At 34.9% G+C, this 25,182-nt stretch overlaps 1 pseudogene; it reads left to right on the top strand.

Annotated features, from left to right (window-relative positions):
• Positions 1 to 2,384: 2,384 nt before the first annotated feature.
• LOC149564224 (uncharacterized) lies at positions 2,385 to 9,123 on the top strand (annotated as a pseudogene).
• The last annotated feature ends 16,059 nt before the right edge of the window (positions 9,124 to 25,182 follow it).

Genomic DNA, 25,182 nt, shown 5'->3' with positions numbered 1-25,182 from the left:
TGCACTCCACTTGGATCTAGGATTTCTATGGTGGTAGGTGTTAGGTTGAAATCTGGTATCTTTCATTCTACACCATGAACCAACATGTTTGAACCTCATTTCACTTTTTTGTTAGTGGCTACCATCTTTGCTTAGTATAGTTTGAGAGAATTCAAAAAATTTGGTAAAAAATCACTCAAATCACTTGAATTCTCTTGAAGATTTCTCTGCGCAAATAGACTATCATCCACTTCCTTTTATTGAATGCTTAGTGAAGTCTTCATGACTCGATAACTACACCTACTTTAGTTACTCTTGACCTTGCTATGTAGAATCTACAACCTGACCTTGCTTGGTAAGATAGTAACTTGGTAGTAATTGATACCTCTTACTCAATAATTCCTTTGTATCTTGGATCCTGATATATATCTTTTCATCTTGTCTATTGGAATTGATTTAGATGTCTCTTTTAGTAGCCTAGTTCTAGTTCTCCTCTGAGAAATCAAGTGGAAATGGTCAAGTCACCCAATTCTTGAGTGACTTGTTCATTATTTCTTGGACCTGCATTCTTGGTAGACTTTGGAACCCATTGTTGTCTCATTTGCTTTATGATGTTATCATCTTTTGCCTTCTTTTCCTCTTCTATTCTTTTAGTATTCATACAGTTGTCGGCAAGGTGACCAAGTTCTATACAAATAAAACATCTTTTGGTAGTATCCCTTTTTCTCATGTGATGCTTTACATAATTCATTCCAATATGTCCAAATTCTCCACTGTAATGACATCTACACCAAGTGTTATAGTCCCAACCAAATATAGCTTTTACAATTTTTTTTGTTGGATTTAGTATGTTGAATTTTCATTTTGATGACTTATGCCCATGTTTGTTACATTTGTGACATTTTCCTTCAAATTTAGATTTCTCTTTGCATTCATTAGCCTTATGACCATGTTGATTGCAATTGTAGCACTTTCCATTGAATTTTTCTTTCCCATTGCTCCAACATTTGTTTGATGTATGACCTATCTTTCCACAATGATTGGAAGTAGGTCTTTGATTCTTTTGAGCTCCTTGTTTGTGTTGGGACTCAAAATTGAAGCCCCAATTTTGAGTACCATTGAGAAATTGAGCTCCATAAATGCTTTTTGCTGTACGTGTACTTGACTATTTATTTGAGGCCTAAGAGGTGTTTAATGTTTCTAACACCTTGCATTCAGTATGTCTATGCATCCCATGATGATAAACTACCATTCTAAACTATTTTGTGAAGTCCCGTTTTAAGCAATGTCCAATTCTGCATTTTTTCCTAAGTGTCAAACAATGACAAGAGCCCATGTTTGAAATTGAATATCTTGCACCCAGTAATGTTTTATGACTTTCCACTTTGGGAATGTATAGTTTCTATACTAGAGAGCCTATTCTTTAGATTTTGAGTGGTTTTCAATCTGTTTGACTAGGTTTTGAATCCCTCAAAGTTGGTTGTTTATCGATATCATGCTGATATGAATTGTTTTTATTCTAGGAAGCCCTATTTGACTTGTTATAACTTTGACCTAGTTGATCAAAATGCTAAAATTCCTTTCACATTATATTTTAGAAGTTAGAGACTTATTATGTTTCAATTTTGTGCTTTTGATGAATCTGTTTGATCAGTTTTTGAACATGATTCCAAATACAATTTGTAAAGTTTTACTAGTGTCAACAAATGTAGGTTTGTCGGTACCCCTATTTGTGATGTCATATCTTAAAATTCATGATAGGTGAGATCAAATGTAATGTACCACTATGTTCTCCTCTAAAAATACTTCAAGTTTGCCAATTTTTAAGTCTTGATGAATCCATCTACACACTTTCCCAAGTCAATTCCTTTTAAAAAAATTGCTTTTCTATTAGTGTTTCCATTCTGCAAATTTGAGTAGCCCACTTTGAATGCTCGCCAAATGTGCCCAGTTATTCATCATGAGCCCTAATCCCAAATTTATTTTCTCCTTGTGACAGTGAACCAACACTCCAATTTTTGTCTCCCCAAGTGTTAGTTTGCCTAGTTTTCAAAGCCAAATCTGAACACGATTTATTATTTTCTGACATGTTTTCTTGCAGGAAATTTTGAAGGGGTAACTTTGATAGTCAATATCTTTTGACTAAGAATTTGTGATAAGAAAAGATTCGACAGGGTAAGAGTATACAAAACAAAGAATTAGTGTGTCAGTTTCCAGAGCCCAGTTATCTATTTCGATAAGTTTATAAGGCCAATTAAAGGACCTCCTAACGCAAAAATCACAATTGAAGAAAGAGGTGAAATAAGTTTTATAAAGTTAAAAAAAGTGATGCAAACTGATTGATTCTTCATCAAATCAGTATTAGATGTTTTATAGATCAATTTGCTAGTTCAAGTTATTTGAAAATGAAATTTTTTTTGGCCAGACCCACTTTGGGGCCCAACACATATCTTTTGACTGATGAGATTGGGATCAGGCTGCTTTTGAGTCTTGTGAGTTCCAATATTGTGCTTCAAATAGCTTGTTGTATTGTAGGTATTGGTTATCCTGTATACTCCTATTTCAAGTCCATTGAGAAGAAAGACATGAAAGAACAAGAACATATGCTAATTTATTGGGTAGTTTATGGATGTTTTCTATATGCAGAGTTGTTTACTAATACAGTCCTATCATGGATTCCTCTATATTACCATATAAAGCTTGCAATTATTATTTGGTTACAAATTCCATTTACAAATTTACATTTGTTTGTAATGCATGGTCACAACACCCTAGCCTTCTATCATCAAGTTCAATCTCTATTTGGTCAAGGAGTTGTTTCATCTGTTGAGTAATGCTTAATCATTTACTTAATTTAAAGAAAGAAAGGGATCCAAGGAAATATATGAAAAAAATTTGTGGTCATTTCTTTCCACACATGAACCCAAACTTGATCTAATAAAGACTGGAGCCTTTAGAGAGATGAATAACTTCCTGGGAAATCATCAATGTGAAATACAATTTTTGAGAGGTCCACTTCAAAGGCTAATTCTGGGGGTTTTTCATGCTCTAAAAGATACAATTCAATCATCTTAGCTATGGGTGGACAAGTCAAAAAACACTAGCATAGATGGAGCAAATGTTGATATGCCAATAGAACAAGTGAGGAGCAGTAAGCTGCATTTCTTTAAAAGAATTTCTAATCAAAATACTGGAGCCACCCACCATCTGGAAACAAATTTATGCAATAAAGAGAAGATGCTTTTCCTCCATGAAACTAAGGATTTCCACATGTGAAGAGAAGGCAGTGTATGAAGAGAAGGTGTCTTTCAGAGAGAACTCATGTGTAGAATCAGAATGTTTTGTAATAGGGGAGGTAGTCCTCATAAAACACTTCGTGCAAAGGAAAGCTCCATGTAGAGGAAGCTGATTGGGATAAGCAAGGAGCAACTCATACCAAAATAAGGGAAGAATTGTAATGGAGATACCACCAAAGACCAAGTTGTTGAAGTATTGCAGCATTGAATTGAGTGATGTTTGTTTATGGAGAAGATGATGTATGACAACAAAACAATCCATGCCGAGGTAGCACCAGTCAACACATTGAATCCTCAAAGGATAGCATTGGTTGTTGCTGACTTTATCAAGTTTAGAACAGTGTCTACGCCTACAGATCTATGCTATAGAGAGAATCAATTTTATCCTTTACAACTAGTTGAAGATGTTGGAAGTTTTCAAGTTCATAGATCTTTAATAAAGATCTTCAAGAATCCTTCTAAGCTTAAGTGGCTAAAAGGAAAATTTCAAAGGGAACATTTTTTTGTTAAGTTGCAATGATGCATTCATAGATTTAGTGCTAGAAAATACTGAATTTGGTGAAGATGTTTTGAGAGGGTGACTTCATCAACATTTGACTTTGCAAACCACAAAGGAGCTACAGTCAAAGAGGAAGTTGTTTAGGAGGAGAAAATGCAAGGATGTAGAGGGAAAACAAAGGAAAAACAAAGTCTCACATTCAATAGGAGAAGACATATTGAAGTGTGTAAATACAATAATGCTCAATAACCATAATGTCTAAAGAGAGATGCCTTTTGGAGAAGCCACTAGGCTTGTGTGTTGGAGCCCACCCATGGTTGGTCGGAAGACCTCAAAATTTGATACTTCAAACAATTTTTGAACAAACATGCAGATGAAGGATGATGACATCATCAAGACACATGAACAAGCAATAGTGAATCTTAGACTAAACTTAGAGGATGGTGACAAGTAGATGATCCTGTGGTGGTCACTATGTCATCAAATGAAGTTTCTCACTAGATAAACATAGCAACATAGTGACCAACTAAGGTGGATTGGTGACATGGAGGCTAGGTGATGTGGTAGTGACCTATCAGGTTGAGGTGGATGGTGACTAGACAATAGCTGGTGGTGAGGTGGATGAGTTTGAAAGTGACATGTGGTAGAGGCTTTAGACATGGAATACTTTCTGAGGTTCTGATGTGGTGAAGAATGACATGTGTCCCAAGGTCGCTATGTCACTAATGATGTGGTAGAATGATGACTAGGATAGTGACATAGTGATCGATGATGCGGCATAGTGATAAGGCCTGATGATGTGGAAAAGAAAAGGAAAAATAAAATGATGCCATGTGGCACCTAGTTGGAGGGGTAAGATGACAAAGCAAAAAATGAGATAATCAGATGCTGCCATGTGGCAACTCAGTCAAAGCAAGTTGACCCAAAATACAAGGTAAGGGCAAAAAATAAAATGATTTTAAAATGTCATTTTAAAATCTTTTCTCCAAAGGTCATGTATAGATTTTTAAATGTAAAGAGGCATATTGGCTAAATTTTGAACTTTAGAAATTATTTTAAATTTTTGAAATTTTAAAGTTCAAACCAGAGCCATAGCAGGGGGTACTGATTTTCAAAATGACTTTCAGGGGGTTTTTGATAAGTGAACATAGGCATATTATATATTGCTGAAATTGGGAGAAGACAAGCTTTCTGATTATGGTGTTTATTTTCACACAAGAAATCACTGGTTCAAGTTATAGGAAAAAATGTAAAATTTGGGCCTTCTTGGTGAAATTGATGAAAATTGAAAACACAGTTACAGGCTTGGTAAAACATAGTAAAAATGTAGTTAAGGTCGAATTTGATTACCTTCAGTTAGTTCAAACTTAGATTTTTACTAGCATTTCATGAGGCTTTCAGATTTTTGGTGACACAAAAGTTTTCATCATTTAGAAAAGATATTTTTCAGGTCAGTTATAGAATATTGATGAAAACCAAATCATATCAAAGGAGTAGGAAGAAAAAAGAGGTTTTGCAACTCCAGGAGATGTTTTCCAAGTGGACACATGTCAAATGCATAATAGATCTGGGAATTCACTCTTCTCTATATCATTCTCTTTCTCATTCTTTATAGAGGTTCTAGTTTTGAAGAAAAAATGACTCATTGTTGTGATACCATGTGTGTTCCAATCTAGAGTTTTCTTAGATTTGTGAAACTAGGGTTCTAGTCTTGATGTGTTCTCATAATTGTGACACCAATTTCCTTTAGCATAATTCTCTTGTATGAATAATAGTAGTGAAGATTATTAAAAAAAATTTAGATCTATTAGGTGTTTTATGTTTTGATTTCATGCATTTGAATGTATTTTTTCAAAGAAATGAATACAAATGAGCAAGAATTTCTTTAGTTTCATTCTAATTCTCATCTCTATCTCAGTAATCTTCAATCTTTTGTGGTCTAGAAACAAAGAACTGAGATTCATTTGCATCTCTTTAAGGTTGTATGTTAGATATGTTTTGCTATTGGAACAAAGGGCCGAGTAAATGCTTGATGTGTTTGATAAGATTGTTGGTTATTTCGAGAAGGATATCTCATGAGAATGAGGTCTTTATGAACATTGATGTCTGATTCACAAAGTGGTAGGATAGATCTGATATCTAGGTGTATGAAACATGTCACGAATATCATAGATGTATGTATTTGATTCATGGAATTACCCAATAGATTAGGCACTGATTAGCTACAGGATCATTTGTTCTTATTGTTGCATATTTGGAGTTTTTTGCTGAAATCAACAACATTAATCAATTTTTTCCCCCTTTAATGTTGGAGAGCTGAAAAGGATGCCCTCACTTAGCTTATGAATTTCATTATCTTACACTTAACTATTGCAGATATATGTTATCTCATGAGTTTATAGGAGATTAAGGGATTTTATCTGCTTTGTTAGATTTAAGAATATGTTTTAGCACTCTTACCAAATAATTGAATCTGAGGTCTACCCACCTAGGTTTTGTAGAGCCTAAAGTAGAAGGATCTAGCTTTATAGTTGGCCTAGTATCTAGAATAGTATGTTGAAGATGAGAGTTAGCTACCCCTAGATGTACTATTTTCTCATTGGGGTAATTTGAAACCTGTAGCATTTCAAAACACCAACAAAATGGCAAAGGAAATGGACAAACTAAATCTACTAAAAAAAGGTTGTTAAAAGTTATTAAGAGAAATCTAGATGATAATAAGAAGGCGTGGGATTCCAAGCTACAATTAGCAATATGAGCTGACAGAGTGACTATGAAGAAAGCCATTGGTGTAGCACCCTTTGATATTGTGTATGGAATTTAGACAAGGATGCTTCAGAATAACTTGGTAGGGCTCTATATTTACATCCAGTTGTATGATGAAGATATTACTAATGATATGCAAGAAAGGTTGGATGAGCTTATAGGAATAGCAGAAACCAGGAGAGGGGCATCTCTCAGGAAACAAAAGTTGCAACTAAAAGTCAAGACATTATATGACAGAAGAATAGTGAGTACGAAGTTTGAATCTGAAGATTTGGTCCTCATGTGGAATGCAAGAATTGAAGAAAAAGGAAAACATGGAAAATTTGACCCTATTTGGTTGGGTCCCTATCTAATTGAAGCTTCATGGGGAGAAGATTCTTATTTTCTGAAGGATTTATCAAGAAATATTTTTGAGTTACCAATTCATGGGCAGTTCTTGAAGAAGTATTTATATTGAAATACTTGATTTATCCATGAACAATAGTTTTAGGTTTTCTGTACATTTGTATATCCTTTGATCTTAGTATAGTTTTGTCCCTATTGTTGTTGCTCTCACAAAGTTGTATGGATTTAAAGAAAGTCAAGTATGTGGTTTGCTTCTCCTAGGAATTCTAAGCCCTTATTTGAATCACGTGTTTTCAATGTGCCCAGACAGAGCCACTGTTGGTTTGATTTTTACAAAATAAAATTTCCTAGTTCTAGGTATAAAAATTAGAATAATTTATGTGTCTTGTCTACTAAGGTTTTGGTTTTCTATTATTGCAATTTTAAATTTTTAAAACTATTGGTGTAAATAAGTATTTACTTATTACACTTACTTAAGTTTACTTAGGTTAATGCATTATTTAATTATTTTTATCTGTGAGACACTTAGGAGTTTGTGCATCTTTTTGAGTAGTCATGTAGACAACATAGGAGTACGCAACTCTATTTTAGCACATGGTGTCTACAATACTATTTTGCATGTCACACCCTTGTAGGCTTATCCTCACATCATCGCACTTACTTTCATGCTTAATGGAGGATAACCCATATCTAGTGGACATGTGCTTGGTTGTATGACACATCATGGTGCTGATTACGAGGCACTCTAGATGTATCTCAAAGGCCTTTATATTCAGACACTCCTAGTGTACTCTCAACCAGTTATTGAATACATTGTTATTCTGATCATACTCTCTCTCTTTGGTCTATTGTGTGCTTGTGTTTGAGTTCTTAGTTCCTGGATGAATTTTTCCTTTAGGCAAATTCTTACATGGTATTAGAGCAACTTGGAGATTTTCTCATACAAGCCGTTCGAGACCTCTTGCTTGCTTCATCACCTAAGCCCAAATTCGAAGTGCTATAGAAATTGGGAGTGTCTAGAGTTAGATCTGACCTCGCCATTGTGTCCGAAATGCTGAACCGGTGAAAATTGACTGTAAAATTGGCTACTTTGGCCCAAATTCGACCATGAGGCAAAAAAAATTTTGCAAATCAAAACCCAGAGGCCCGATTTGTGGTATGGGTATGGTCTTTTTTCACAGATTCAATTGATTTTATTCAGATATGCTTTTTCTAATTTCTTTGCAATTTAATTTTTGTCACATTGTCGAAAATTTTTTTGCCCAACAGAGAAATTTTTTTTAGCAGACCCAGGTAGTGACACCTCGAATCTGCTATTTTTGGAGGTATTTTATTATTTATTGTAGGGTTTTGTTATCAGAGGTCCCTTCAACCACACAACACCGCAGGTTGTGCCACTAATTTTTGGCACATAAGAATTCGGTAACAAACTTGGCGTAACCCAATAATCCAAGGCGGCTTTCAACACAACTGACACTCTTGCCTTTGATCAAAGACCCATAGAATATTTCTTTTAAATAGTGTAGAGTGCTAACCCACTGCGAATGTGGGATTATTTTGTGAAAACATTTGGCGCATCTTCAGTGTTTGTTGGAACCTTCTGGCAGTTCTCCGATCTCTGGCATCATTTGAGACGATCTCTAGCAACTGCTGCATATCTGATGTCTGTGATCCCAGTGAAGTCCTACATAGTGTTGGAGATTTTGACTACTACTATTTCAATGGCTTTTAGCAAGGGTTTTAATATTTTTTGGCACCAATTTTTGGAGTGGTTTCAAATTTTCTCGCCCTTTGTTTCACCATCCACTGCTACAATTTTTTGGCACACTGTCAAAGGACTCTGTGAATCATGTTTAATTATCCCACTGGCCATCCATTTCCAATGCCAGAAAACTATTTTTTGGTACTGGCACCTTGTTGTTGAATTCTAGCATCGTACTCCTCTTTTTTGGCTGCTAGAGCATATTCCGTCAAGGGCTTGAAGATTCAGGTACCGTTGCTCATTTTCTGCCTGTAGACAGTCAACCCTGCACCATGTGAATTATTTTTCCATGTAAGCACCCAAGATTTCCACTTGCCACATGGAATCTATACTTTTTGACCACATGCACATTCTATATTGTACAGATAAAACAGTCAGCTGCCACGTCAGTCCAGGGTGTGAAATTTTTGCTGGTGTCATCTTTTGTCTGTGTTAAAAGTGACAACCATTTGACCATCATCATCAAGAATTTTTAAACTATAGTGATGATTATTTGACCATCAAATTTAAGCTTGCATTTTTCCTTCTAGACCCCTCTCTAGATTGCTTTTCAGTTTGGCAACCTAACTTTGCGACCTCGTAACTTGGACATCCAGACTCCGATTTAGGTGCAATTTTTTTTGAAATTGCGTAAAGTTTCCTGAATTTTCTAGTGGTAGTGTTTTTTTCTAGTTTTGGTGCACAAATTTTTTAGAAATTGCATTTTTTTTTGACTATACCAACATAATCCTACATTTTGCAACTTCAAAAGCTTTGTACGGGCGCATCTGGTCACTTTTTTAGGTTCTATTTTTTTTTGAAAGTGTGTAGTTTTTCATCTACTTTCCAAATCTGAAGTCAAATTCTAAGGTTGTGTGGACAAATTTCTCACTTTTAGAATTAGGCCTTCTTTGGCATTGTAATGCTTTGATTCTTTTCAAAATTGTTGTAAATATGAGCTACAGTGCTTAAGTGACTGATTTCAGCCTTATAAGGTAGTTGTAAAAGCAAAAGAAAAAAGTCCACTTTGTTCATTTTGACAAGTGGCTCATTGTAAAAGCACTACTTATAAAGTGCCAATGACATCTCTTTTGGGGGGGTTCTTTTGATTGAGTGAAAAGGTGGGGTGTGTACTATGTTTTTTGTGTCTCTCTCTTATTCTATTTTCATTTATGCATCATGGGTTTTAAATGTCCTCCTTTAACTTCATGCAACTATTCTACATGGAAAAATATTGCATGGAGTAGATTAATGGAAAAAGGATATAGTCTTTATGTAGATGGTACAATTACTAAACCTACTGATGCTAAAGAACTCATTGACTGGCAAAATCAAGACTGATAGGCTTTAGGTGTTATCAAGAGTTATGTACATGGGGATCTTCTCTTTCACATTAAAAAATTTTTAGAATCTAAAGAAGCTTGGGATAAACTTGAACAGTTGTATGGTAATGTGGATGAAGAAAAGGGATTTCAGATTTCAGATGATCTACTTCTCTTGGATCCTAAGAATTATGACACAATTCAGGATTATCTCATCAAAGTCAATGAGTATAGGGAACTTTTGAAAGATTGTGGAAATCCCATGAAGGATGATAGGTTAATTCATCACATCCTCAAGAAGCTACCTTCTGAGTATGCCAAGTTTGTTTCAAGTTTTAATACTCATAGGTTGACGATGGGATCTACTTACCAAAAACCTTCCTTTGATGGATTTGTAGACATGTTGATTGTTGAACAATCTCACTTGGTGGATTTTGGACTTCTCAAGTCATCTAAGACCAAAGCCTTAGTGGCTAGCGATGATCACAAATCAAGTCAAGGGGGAAAAAGCAACAAGAAGAAGAAGTAGTGGAAGTAGAAAACACAATCTGAGACACAACAATCCTCCTCTCAACAAGGCAGTTCTTCATCAAACAAAAAGGGAAGTAATGAAAAGAAGGACAAACTCTTTTGTGCATACTACAAAAAGCCAAATCATTACGAGCATCATTGCAAGACAAAAAGAATCGATGAGTTAGAAAATCTACTCAAGAAGAAAAAGATTCAAGTGCCAGGTACTTCCAAGGATTCTACTCCAACCTCTTCAAAGGGTAAAGGTCAAGCACTTATGGAAAACTCAAATTCTTCTTCAAAATGGATACTTGACTCAGGTACCTCTTACCACATGGGTTCTTCAAAGGAAGACTTTTCTTCATTGAAGAAGTCAAAGGTACCACACATCCTCATGTGAGATGATACTAAGATGGAAGTTGAAGTTAAAGGACATGTTGAAATGGAAGATGGGGAATTCAAATATGTTCTCTATGTTCCAAATCTAAGCTCCAATCTGCTATCACTTAACCAAATCACTCACCTTGGAGATGGTCATAAGGTTGAGTTCCTTCCAAATTTAGTGATGGTGCGAAGTCTCATAGATGATTCCTTGGTAGCAGTTGGGAAAGTTAATAATGACAAGAGGCTTTACTCCTTCTCCCACTTCATTCCTAAGAGTCCTTCTCAAGCCTTGTTAACTCACTCTAATTCACAAATCAACTTATGGCATGAGCGGTTTTGTCACCTTGACTTCTGCTCTCTTCAGCAACTTTACTCAAAACACATGGTCAAAGGTCTACCTAATATCAACTTTTCTAAGGGAGAGTGTTCATCTTGTTCAGTGGATATGAATCTCAATGAGAAGTATGATAAAGGGAAGTCTTATCAAGCTCCAGTTGTTCTTTAGCTAGTTCACATGGTGTTAGTAGGACCTTTTGCAGTGACTTCAGTCAACCAAGGCTACTACTTACATTTGTTGATGACTTTTAGAAATCAACTTGGGTCTTCTTCCTTCATCATAATAATGAATTGGTTCATAAGCTTCAAGACTTCAAGACTCATGTTGAACACAAGTCAAGGAAAGCCATCAAAGTATTAAGGGTGGACAATGAGAACATATATGTTGATAGAAGACTTAAGAACTTTTGCAGAATTGAGGGGATTGATCTTCAAAACTCACCAACATTCACTACGCACAAGACATATGTTACAACTATGAGGATTAGGACTCTCAAGACCATGGCAAGTTGCATGATAAAGGCCAAGTCTCTTGATCCTACACTTGAAGTTGAACTCATTAGTAGTGCTACTCACATACTTAATAGGTCTCCTCATCTAGCCTTAGATGGCAAGACTCCTTTTGAGGCATGGTGTGGCAAAAGACTAGTTGTGAGTCACCTTAGAGTCTTCAGTTGTCTAGCATGGGAAGACCTTTCTTCCAGGAGTTGCAAGGCACCGACACCTAGGCCTTATACCTTTATCAGTTATGAAGACAATGTAAAGGCTTATAGACTTATGGATCCAAAGACACATGATATTTTTGTGGAGAAGGATGTTCACTTTGAGGAAAGTTCTCCCAACTTATCCTCTACTCCTCTTTGCACATCATACATAGTGGAAACTGATAGTGACACCAGCGATAGTGCTTTAATAGGTTCAGACATGTGGGGTTCTATCAACAGTTGGAGTGAGAGGTCACATCAGTCTAGTCCATGTGCTTATATTGCCATAGTGAAAGGTCCAACATAGCATGGTACATCTCCTCTTCCAACTCCAACTTTAGTTGACTTGGGAGATAGACTACATACATCTTCTCATGGATGATGATTGTTCTACAATTGTTCTGAGGGCTCACTTTGACCCTCATGTCCATTCTCTACATGATCAATCTTCATAGGTTGGTGTGATTGTGGATCCTTATGAACAAAAATTAGTGGAGGTCTCTTTGTTAGTTGAGGAGATAGATGGTTCAGTGGAACAGGTTCAACAAACATCCTTGACAGATTTGCATTCATTATTTTTAGCATAATTGGAAGGCCTGAACTTCAACATCAGTACAGGGATACTTGAGCAGGTTTCAAGGCCACCATACATCTTCAGGAGTGTACCTTTGCCATTTTTTCTTCCTAAGGGGAGGAACACTATTCTACATTCATGGACCAACTTCTTCATCAAAGCAGCTTTCACTTGTGGGGATTCTTCTTTTGGGGGGGGAGCCTATTCTGTCTCTCTTCCTTCTCTTATTCTCTTATGTATATATTGGATGTATGTCATAATGGGGGGGTCTTGATTACTCCATCCATTGATGTATCCTTCTTTATCTCTCTTTTTCGGGGAGAGTTTTTCCCATGAGGTTTTCCCTCTTTTCTCGTTTTATGGGAGATTTTAATTTTCATTATGTACATGGGTACCTAACATAGCCTAGTAGCTAGGACCCATTCTACATCTTCATCCTAGTTCGTAAGCTTAAGGGCATTCCCCTAAGTTGCACTTAAGGGGGGGGGGTGTTGGTGTAAATAAGTATTTACTTATTACACTTACTTAAGTTTACTTAGGTTAATGCATTATTTAATTATTTTGTATTATTTTATTATTTTTATTTGTCAAACACTTAGGAGTTTGCACACCTTTTTGAGTTGTCATGTAGACAACACAGGAGTATGCAACTCTATTTTAGCACATGGTGTCTACAACACTATTTTGTGTGTCACACCCTTGTAGGCTTATCCTCACATCATTGCACTTACTTCTGTGCTTAATGGAGGATAACCCATATCTAGTGGACATGTACTTGGTTGTATGACACATCATGGTGCTGATTATGAGGCATTCTAGATGTATCTCAGAGGCCTTTATATTCAGGCACTCCTCGTGTACTCTCAACCAGTTATTGAATACATTGTTATTTTGATCATACTCTCTCTCTTTGGTCTACTATGTGCTTGTGTTTGAGTTCTTAGTTCCTGGCTGAATTTTTCCCTTAGGAAAATTCTTACAAAAACCCTATGATAAACCCTATTAAACCCTAAGCTTTATGCCTAGGTCTTGTGCTTTTTTAAATTTTAATTGGGTGCAAAGCTATTTTGAATATTGAATATTCCTTTGGCACCCATTTAAATTGCCATTTTTCAATGCTTGTTATCAAAGTTTTTTACACCGTTTGATTTCTATAAGATCTACATTGGTCATTATGTCACATAGAGGAAATGCAAGATTTTTAACCCATGTGACATAGCGACTACCATGAATTGGAATGGCAGTGTCATAAAGTTGAGAGTCAACACCAAAAATGTTAATTGTTTCAAAGTTTTGGTGACATGATTGATGTTAGAATTGTTAGTGTTGGAGAAGGGACCACTTGGAACAAGTTAAAATTGGTGTCACTGGAGTTTTATTTTTTCAATGGGTCACTATGTCATGATTGGAAAAAGAATGCACCCTATCGGCAGCAACATAGCACCTTATCGGAGAATAGAAAGGATGAAAGATTTTTGAAAAGGACGGTGACTATAAAGTTCTCAAGTGATAATATGGTTATGCACTTTTATTACCTTGTTAGAGGCATTGATTATGGTAATCATGATTGAAAATTGGATATCTTCCTGGCATTGAATTTTCAACAACATTTAGGAGGTCGCTATGTCATAGCCAAGAAAATAAGGAATCCCACCAAAAGTGACATAGCACCTTGATGGGAAATAGGTTTGCGATAGCAATTGGAAGGGTGGGTCCCAACAATCCTTTCGTCAGAAATGAGCCACATAATCAGCTTGACATGGTGGCATCTTGCAAAGAAACATGTGTGAGTTGGAACTATCAAGAACATGAGAGGTCGCTATGTCGTGATCGAAAAGTCCTTGTGCCCTGCTAGTAGTGAAATAGTGCCTAACCTAAAAATATGGAACACAGTAGGACCCAACCTTATGATGTCACAAAAGGGATTAAAATATTGAATTATTTGGAAAAATTTCAAGATATTTCCAAGAACAACATGATATGGACCCACACTCAAAAGGAAAGGGTAGATGGAATTTTGTGATCGTCAGATCAAAGATGGATCAACATTCGTCACCAAGTCACTATGGAGAATTGCACACTATTTACTCAACATGACATGGAAACTAAGATAAAGAATGTGGGAACCCACTATAGTTAAATGAAAATTAATGCAGATTCCTTGCTATTAAATCAAGCTCAAATCAATGGTTGTCGCTTCGTCACTATGGGGAGTTGCTCACTTTTTAAGTGTAGCGATATAGTGACCAAAGGGAGCAAAGGAGGGACCCACCATAGTTGTATTGAACCATGGATCAAATGCTTACCATCAGATTGAAATGAAATCAACAGCTTTCATTATGTCACATAGACAACATGCTCACTTTTTATGCATAGCGATGTAGTGACTTGGCAACTTTCCTTAAGAACTAGTGGGTCCAATTTATATTGCTAGCAATGAATGAAGAGCACATGTGGAGGAATTTCATTGGATTGACTTCTATCATGGTGAGTGGAAAATGAGTCATTCATATTTTCACTCCTGGATCATTAGATTTTCTAGGATCAATGGTGCAATTTTGAAGGTAAAAGGTGGTGCCACCCTATTTTCCTTACAATTCATTTATGAGGAATGAAAGCTCCTCATGTGACCAGAAAATAGAGTATATTGTAGAAAATCTTGTGATTTCCATCCCATGTGAACAAGATTTCAAGCTTCCAAATAGAATAAGCTATGAAGAATTTGTGCTAGGCTTGATCAAAACATGAAACAATTTCACTTTGTTCACAAAGCATCACAGAATTATAGAGAAGAATAAGCAAAAAATCAAGTAAGTTCCTACACTCCATACTCTTCATAGTAATCTAGTTTTCTATAAATTGTATTTAGTATGCCTCTAAAGATGGTTTTCTCTGGTTAGGAAGACTATTTGGATAGGAATATCCATGATGATCTTCTTGAATTACTACCTGAATCCACAAATGAAACTGTTAAAGTGAAAAATTTAACCTCATTAAACCCTAGACTCAAAATTTTAGATGGGTTGGAATTGGGTTAGGGATGCCAAAACTTCTTAAATTGGTCTTTCTTTGTTCAAAAAATGGTTTTTGGAAAGGAATTTATTTGCCCCTCATGCAAATGTCTGGATTTTATTTTTGGGAAAGCTAGTGGTTCCTAGTGTCTTTGTGGACTACAACCTCTTAGAGGCTATTGCAAAAAATTATGATTCAAGAATTAGAGTAGTAAGAAGAATTGATGGTGAGATTTTGATCACAATCAGCCCTAAGGAAATTCTAGAGGTATTTGGCCTGGAGCCATTAACAAAATATCATGTACCCATTGACCTACAAGAGTTAGAAAAGGAATATTTGTCAAAGAAGGATGCAATTAGGTAGGGTGAACTAAGGGCACATATAGGCACAATTGGAACTTTCCTAGAAATCACAGCATCCTCTAGGGAACCTTTCAAAAAGGGGTATTTCAACACCCAGGTTGTGGAGGCATACAAGACTCTGTGTAGAGTTTTTGGTGAAGATGAAGAGAATGTTATGCCCATAAGTTTTATGTATATGATCATTCAGATTTCTTCTTTTGGTGTTGATTTTATTTTTTATTTTGCCTCCTATTTAGTAGAAGAAATTCACATAGTCCTTGTTGGGATTACAAAAGGCAAGGTAGATAAAAATTTTGGTCACTATTCTTTTCTGATGCATATGGTTTTGTTCAAAGGAGTCGCATATTCTGGTAAGGAAATGAAGTTGAATAGAGAACAGGATGGAGAAGCACTGCCAGTCTAGTTATGGAGTACAGATATGACTTGGGATGCAAAAAATAGCTAGTTTTGTCAAATTTGATAGGTACTTTGCTTCAAAATTGAGGTGCCTTTTATTAAGTGGCAATCCCAAAGTGCCTAAGGCACTGGTAAGTCTTGTTAGGCCCATGGATAATCCTATTGGTTTGAAAGTATCACATAATTGGGGAAACATTATCCCATACTTTGTTTCTACTATTTTTAGGATTTATGGTTTCAGAGAAACTCCACATGTATTTCCCTACCAAACACCATTAAAGGTAGGGGTAGCTACATTTTTTTGGTAGCTAGGAGGATTGGAGGAAAATTATTTGGTGAAAAAGGGAAGAGGGTCAGTTTTCCCAACTTGCACTTCAATTCACCAATTTGTGATTACAAAAGGTGGTTGGCTATGCCTTTACAAAATATTAGACCAGTATAAGATGGTTGTGTCTCATTCCCATTTTTGTGACACTTAGGGATTCTATGACTTGGCTTTTAGGCACAGAGCTAAGCTTGGTAAAATAAAACATGAGCCATATTACCTTGAGGATATAATAAGAAATGAATTCTCCTTGCAAGAGCAAGAAACCAAGAAAGAAAAGTGGAGGGTTTTCTCAAGGGTTTTGGAGTTTATACATTGTTTTGATGGAGATTACAGTCCTCTAGATAATGCCATCATAGAGGCAGATATAATCAATAAACTCATGATTACTTTTCCTAAAATAATGGAAACTATGAATGAGGAAAAACAATTTTTTATTGATGCTTATATAGATAAGACCAAAGAGGTTATGAGGAGATTGACATTCACTCCCAATGTAGGGGCAAGACATTTGATTGTCTAAAAGAGGTTAGGTTATACTCTGATATAAAACAAGAAGGCTATTATGGATAAGGGTAAAAAAATAGAAGGATCCACTAGTGTTTTCTTGGAAGAGAGACCTAATGAGCCCTCTCCTAAGAGGAAAAAATTAATAAAAGAACAAGGTCCTTACATTGAGGAATATTCACCTACACAATCCCCTTTGTAGATTGGAGAGGAACAACTCACTAGAGAGAAAATTGAGCAGTTGGGGTCATAAGGAGGAGTTTTTATTACCTAGGTAGAATTAGATGAAGGAAACCCCCAAGAGCCTCCTATGCCAAGCCTAGATTTGACAGTGGTAGATTATAAAGGAAGGGAACTAGACCCTATGATAGAGCAAGCTAGTCATCAATTTTTGTCAGATGATAGTTTTGTTAAGTCCAAAGCCTTCCACCAATTTGCATGGAGAACAAACATTGGAAAGTACAAGGAAAAATGTAACAAGTTAAGAATAGAGCATCCAAAACTAGAGGAGGTAGCCTTGTAGAATCAAGTAAAAGAAGAGATGATTCAGGAATTCCAAAGTATAACCCTTGCAGAGGGGAGGCAGATGGTGAAATCATCAAATATTTTACTACTACCCAATTGGGATATAGTAGATGGTCTAATTTTTAATTTTGTTTCAAATAAATTGGAGCTATAGGATCAAAACAAGAAAGAATTCCAAGGTACTACATTCAATGAGGACCAAGTTGGCTTAGTTATTTGGTCATTAAGGAAAGGATCAAGGGCTATTTCATCACATCCAAATGACTCTAGATTAATGGGGAAGATCATTGTAAAAAGAGTAGCAGATACCACCCATGTAGAGGTTGCACATATGAATGTTGGAACATCTCGCTTCATTTTGGCTACTGTAGAGAAAGAAGAGAACGCAATGTTTGAACTGCAAAGTAAATATGAAAAGGTTTTAGAAGTCTATAATAAATAATTTCAAAAGAGAAATGAACTTGAGACTAAGGTGTTAGGATGGTTTTCTAGGCCTAGGATCACATACCCTTGCCTACTAGTGGAACCTTTTAAATCCACTCCTCTCATAGAAATTCCAAATACTCCACAAAGGCCATAATATTACACAATTGAAGATTATGAAGAAGAAAAGAGAAAATTATGGGCACAACATGTAGAGTTGAATGTGCAATATGAAGACAAACTAAGAAAGGCTCTCATGTATTTGATTGATAAAATTGAATGCCCATTGTTTTATGATCAATTAGAAAAAGTAATAAACATATGGGATGAAATAAAAGAAAGTGGTGAGGCCTTGAAACCTATTTTCAATAAGTGGAGTAAGAGGAGAAAGGAAATCATATTCTTGTGCCACTCTGTTATAAGATCTTCACATGATCACGTTGAAATAACTTATGATCTTGCTCATGATCTACCAGAATTTGATGATAAGAGAGTTGAGCTACAAAGAAGAATTGTTAACTATTTGAATAAGTACAAGAGTAAGAAAATTAATTTATTCCCACTTGCTTTGGATAAGAAAAATAAATTAAAAAATAAAGATGAACAGACTAAAGAATTACATGATCTATTTTGTTTAAGAATGAATGAAGGTATAAATGAAAAAAGACATGCATGGTGGGCAGTCACAATAGAAGAAATAGTGAAGGCTCATTTATTCTTTGATTCTTTAAAGCAATATTTTGTTAGTATTGATAAAGAGGTAGAATATGTGATAAAAAAGAAAAGAGATATTATGCAATTTAATTGGCCAGATGACACCCTCTTTTACAAGTGGATGGTTGACATTGCTTCTGATGAGCAATGGGAAGAGGTTGTGAGTGATGATAATGAGATGAATCCAAATGAAATACAGATCACTGATACACCTTCAAAGGATTAGAGGAGAGAAGAAGACAAAGAAGGGCAATCATCTCATGTAGAAAATACCTTGAGCCAGATGGATGATGTGGTAGAAATGAAAGAAAATATAACCATCACATTGGTAGTACATGATGATGTAAGTGGAAATGCCATAGTAGAGGTGAATTTGTAGGAATGAAAGCCCAACACATCATTGGCCAACTTGATAGATACATATGCTAAGGACTTAGAATAACTAAAGGCCAATCATGGGATTTGTAGCATTTGAAAATGGAACAGAGTAGAGGCCTACCAAAGGAATAATCTAATATACAAGTTTTTCTGTTACACAAATTTTTATCTTTTTTTGATAGCTAAATGTAAACATCTTTTGTCTGGTTGACATCTGTTAGTTCTCTATACCTAAATCTTGTTGCATCTCACTCTATTTAAGTAAGATTTCAAGGCTAGATAAGGGTTTGATTTCATTATTAATTTTGGTCTGTACTGAATATGGCTCGGTGCAATTTATTAGTGCAAAACTTATGATGTGTTTTTCTACAAATACTTGGGAATATATTGATGTTATAGGGGTCTGATGTTTTTTCTAGTGTCATTCTGAGTTTTATTACAATTGTATACAATTTTCAAAGAAGATTAATACAAAGTTGAATTGTTACCATATATGTTCTTGCTAAATTTTTCCATTATTATTACCTGGTCATTTTGATGTTGTGTAAGTAAAGCTTGTCCAATTGAATGCAATTCATTTAGATTTTATGTCAATTGATTATTGCTATTGATTCAATGAATTAATTAAATACTCTAGTGAATTTGATAGGACTGCTAAGGTAATAGGAAGGATGTCTATAAAGATGAATTCTAGTAAGAATTGCTAATAGTATTGGTTGTAATGCAATCAATTAGATCTATAAATTGAAGTAGACTCTAAATCCCAATGGATAAAGCATTGATCTAGTTAATCTAGTTTGTAGATAGTGAGATCATGAATAAGCACTGATTCTAAAATCAAAATCAATTTTATTTTACCATTTGAAGAATTTTAAAGAGGGTCATCACTCATCTATATCTAATTTTTGAGTCTTAGATAGCTACTATTTTTAGAAATATTGGTAAACCTAAGGAGAATCGTGATCAAATCTACTTATAAGGGATGTATATATCTAAAAATGTCAAGGAATGGATATGTTAGATATAGAAGATGAGAATTTGGATGAAACTAATAGGATTCTCATACAACAACATTCATTTGAATCATCCCCTAGGTATAACCACCTTGGTTTTGTAGAGCCTAGAGAGTAGAAAACCAGCATTGGTTTTGTTGAAGTTGGATCCAAATAATATGCATACATAATTATTAATGGGAAGTAGCTAGCCCCTAGAATTTTTGAGTATTATTATCTTGGTATTGAGCTTTTGTTGTTTAGATGAAAAACACCAACAATTTGGATGATTCACCTTCTTTTGTATATCCAATTCCTACCCACGAACAGATTTGATTGCATCAGCCCAAACTTTCAATAATTGATCTTCTTTTTGTCTATAAAGACTTTTCTCATTCAACTGATTCATGTTTGCTTGGAATTTCATCATCCTTTCATTGGTTTTCCTTTCAATGTTTAGATCATTCTATAATGTTTCATTCTTTGATCATAGTTTCATGATTTCTTCATTTGCATTGGTGATTTGATCAATGAAGTCTACTTTTTGAAGGGATAGGTGTGGAATTTCATTGTTAATTCTTACCTTTTATTTCTTTTTTTATCTTGTTTTTCTCTTCCATAACTTCACATAGCCTTGTTGACTGAATTTCTTTCTCTCTTCTTAGTTTTCTTACTTCTTCTTGTAGTGAATCATTCTTTTCTAAGAGTTATTTAATTGCTTCATTGGCTTCATTTGGGCTACTTGTTGAATGAAGGTATTCAATTCTTTCTTCAATATAGAGATGATCATTCATTTGAATTGCAAGATCTTTTCTTATTTTTAGGGATTGAGAGAGTTTCTCCTTTTCTTTCTTGAGTTGGGTAATAGCCATTTCCAAATCTAGCTTCTCATTGTCAGTAGCCTTGTCAAGTTTGAATATCTTCATGACCTTTGATCTTTGCTCAAGTTGTTATAATTTTCTCTAAGAACCAAAATGCTCTGATACCAATTGTTGGAAATATTCTAACAAGCTAAGTTACTAAGAGGGGAGGGGTGAATCAGTAACTATTAATTTTTTTTATCCCAATTAGAAATTAATCCTTTATGTGAATTATGATCTAACTACATGCATTAGAAACTGAAAACATGAAAACATACATAACACTTTAACACACAAGATTTGGTGACTCGTAATCCTTCCAAATAGAAATTAAAACTAGGGTGGGGATGATACCCACAAGCTTTAGTATTGTAGTATAAATTTGGTTAGTTAAGGCTTATATTGATCACTTCTGATGATCTACCCTATTAGGAGCAATAAGGACTATTACGTCCACCTTGCAAAAGGATTTACAAACATATAATGAAGTATGCTCTCAATAAAGAGATTTACATAAGACTATTAGGGCTACCTTGTTAAAGGATTTAATTGATCCACCTATCAGGATGAAATAGTAATTGATCTCTGATCAACAACTTGGTTTGTTGAATGAGACTCCTCTAAGTGTATAAATCACCTTGCTTTCATAGGTATATCTTTGCTGCTCCTTATACTATTGTAGCCTTTTCAATTCACTCTTTTTCTCTTCTCTAATGATTACATGTCTTCTCCTTGATGATTTGGATGTGATACAATACATTCAATATATATCAATCCAATTACATAATTACAAAGTCAGCCATAATACAATTTTTCACAAATATTACAAATTCGGCTCAAATGTAGAAACTCGAATTCTAAAGACTGACTCAGTGAGGTTCTGATACTCAGCATCCACTATTAATGCTTGACATCATCATGTAATTGGTATATGTAGAAGCTCAATCCATGTTGATCACTTCCAAGTAGTCTTGAACTCGATCTACATTGGTGACTCAGTGAATATTGTGAAACTCGGCATATAAATTGAATCACTTGATTCGCACTACATAGCTTGGTCAATACACTCACTATGAACTTGGTATAAACCAAATCACTTTCTTAATACTGAGTAGTTTGTTTAATGCTAGATTCACATCACATCAACTGAAACTTGATAAGTATTGCACAACTCAATTTGCACTAGTAAAATTGGCATACACTAAGATGCTCGGTTTACACTGCTGATCTTTATCATAGTAGTAATTGCTCGGCTTCAATTGAAATTTGTCTAAAGGACTCAATAGCAACTATAGAACTCAGTAATAACTAAAATTCTTGGCTAACACTATTAACTATACAATAAGCTTGGTAGATACTTATATTCTAAATAAGTGTATGTCACTAATAACAAACTTGATTGTTATGTCAATAATACTTTTTCTAGTTCATCCTCAACTTAATGCTCTTATTCCTTTTCTTTCTCCTCTAGACCGAAATATTTCTTCAATATAAATTTTTTCTTAGCTTGAACCATCTAAGACTCACCATTAAGCAGTCTTATTAACCTTTTCTTGTTCCTAAATGATGGTCTATTCTTACCAAGTATCTATTTTCTTTCTTTCTTGGACATATCTGATTTCAATTAACCTAAAACATAACTTAATTGATTCCCAAACTTGCTTCAATACAATACCCTACCTAGCTTCAATATTAGTTTATACTAATGTAGGGATTTGAGCTTGAAATCCAAATAGGGATTTAATAAATTCATTGATACTAAATACATCAAAAATTCTCTAATTACTTTTGTTACTCTTCATTAAACTTATCACAATACTTTTTAACTTCAACTCGTATACCCCATTTCCTAACTTTGCATAATTTTATGAACATAAAAATTTTTTCTAATGCCCAGTTGAATTTTCTTCATAGTAGGGGTACCAACAACCTTGGACTTCTTACCACTAGCATTTATTTTTGGGATTTACAAGCAAAAAGGATACTTCTAAGAGGGGGGGTGGGGGGGGGGGGGGGTGGTGAATCAAAAGTACTAAACTTTAACCAATAAAAATTTTAACTTTAAAACATTGCATGCATAAACATATGGAGATAACATGTAAAGAAAATGCATCCACATAAACACTTAACAATAGATATGATTACCTAAATCTTCAATGAGAAGGTAAAACTAGGGTGGGGATGACACCCACAACTCTTCACTACTGCAGCAATAAAGTTCACCTATTAAGGTTACATGTTTTGACCATTCTCATGATTTTCCCTATGAATGGCTTGCCTTGTTAAAGGCTTACAAGAATTGTTAGATCCTACCCTGATAAAGGATTTTAACACCCTATTAGAAGTGTGCTTGGCTAAAGGACTTTAGAACACTCACTTGGAATGTCACCTTTTTAAAGGCTTTATACAATGGTTGTTAAACCAACCTAAGTCATAGGATTTCATTCTGTTGTAACAATTGTTAGAGAGTACAATAGAATGTTTGATTTGATGCACTTACAATTTGATATTGCTGATTTCAGATCCTTGTTTTGTCTAGTCTAATCCCTACTGATCTAGTATAAAAAAATGTTTTAACCTTGATCCTTGTTGTGCTAACTAATTCTTGCAATTTTTTCCTTCTTCTTCAACTTGATCAATTCACCCCTTTCACTTCCTTCAAAATTTTCTAGCATTATCTCCTCACATGCATTCTCCTTACACACACTCTATAAAGTATGGGGCTTCGTCTCCTTAAAAAGATTTCATGACTTAGGGTTTGGTATGAATCTACAATTGGAATTCATCCAAATTTCTTGCTCAAATCTTTCCATTTTTTTGATTGCATAGGGAATCCAAATAGATTCATTTTTATCTTTAATCCTTCGAGATTTATCCATATGTCAGCTCAAAAATGGTTTACATCGTAGTTTGTGAAGGCACAAAATCTTATGTTGATTCTGTGTTGCTCAACACTTGCTGAATGTTGACACTCAGCACAGACTAAATTTTGTCTTGCTTGGCACTTGAACTTTCTTAGCATCTATTATTCTCTCAGCACTATCTATTTTCTTGGCATTTGAATGACTCAACACTTACTATATTTCTAGCTCAACACATATTGCAACTCAACATCTATACTATACTCGGCATCAACTTAGAAAATTTCTTAAGTGTGTTGACACTCAATTGTCAAAACCAATATGAGATCAACAATCTCCCACTTTGACATGAATGGCAAAAAAAAATTAACTATATATGATGAATCTAATATCTTCGAGTATAATATACATTCTATTTGACATATATAAAAAATTTCAAAATTTGTTCAAAATTTTGTGAAGGACTATATACCTCAAAATTTTGTGTCTCCCCTTGAGTTAATGTGCCTTCTTCTTGTAACCAAAATTTTCTCTAATTAGAGTGATTTACCTCTACTGATACTCCTTATCTTTGTTCGAAATTCTAATACTCTTTATTTGATATATCCTATTATGCCATGTTTCCCATTTTTCTCTTCTCCTTCTTTTCTCTATTTATCTTATCACTTTCCCTTTCATTTTAGTGCCCCTCTTTCATATGTTTCCCCTTGCAGATTAAATCTCCTTCTAGCTTTTCAATTTCTCCCCCTTTCCTTTTAATTTCTCCCTCTTTTTGACACTTATGTCAAAGGGTCTATACACTAACTGAATATTTGGCCAAGAAGGTTTTGTTCACTTCCATTACAATTCTCAGAGTAGCATCCCAGTTTTGTATTACAACTTCTAGGGATTTGATTTGTATTGTTGTCTCTACTGCAAGGTGAACTAAGCCATCTAGTGTTGAAATATTTGGATCTTTCTTTAATATACTTTTAGCATAGGCTATTTCTTTTTGTAGAATCTCCATGTGATGGGTTAGGGAGGCTTGTATTTGAACTAATTTGGCTCTTGTATTAGCCTCATCTATTGTCAATACAATTGGTTGTTTTTGTGTACGAAGCATTGTATGAAAATACTTCTCCCTTTGAGCTAGATATTTAGGTAGTTGCATGCTTGATATTTTTAAATTTCTCTCCAAGGTCATTATTCTCTGGATGGTTTCCTATGTGAAAATGGAAGGATCACACAATTTTGAGTACAATGAGAAGATATTCTCAAGTACTGACTTCACCTTTTCAATTTTCTTAGCTAGCTCTACCTATGAAAGTGCTATCTCACTAGATATTCTTGCATTCACCTTTATTTGAAACTTCTTTTCTAACCATTCTATTA

The sequence above is a fragment of the Cupressus sempervirens genome, chromosome 4 (genome assembly GCF_028749045.1).
Source record: "Cupressus sempervirens isolate cs-2001-9-10 chromosome 4, ASM2874904v1, whole genome shotgun sequence".
NCBI lineage: Eukaryota > Viridiplantae > Streptophyta > Pinopsida > Cupressales > Cupressaceae > Cupressus > Cupressus sempervirens.
The sequence above is the reverse complement of the archived record's forward strand: the minus strand, read 5'-3'. Positions and strand labels throughout refer to the sequence as shown.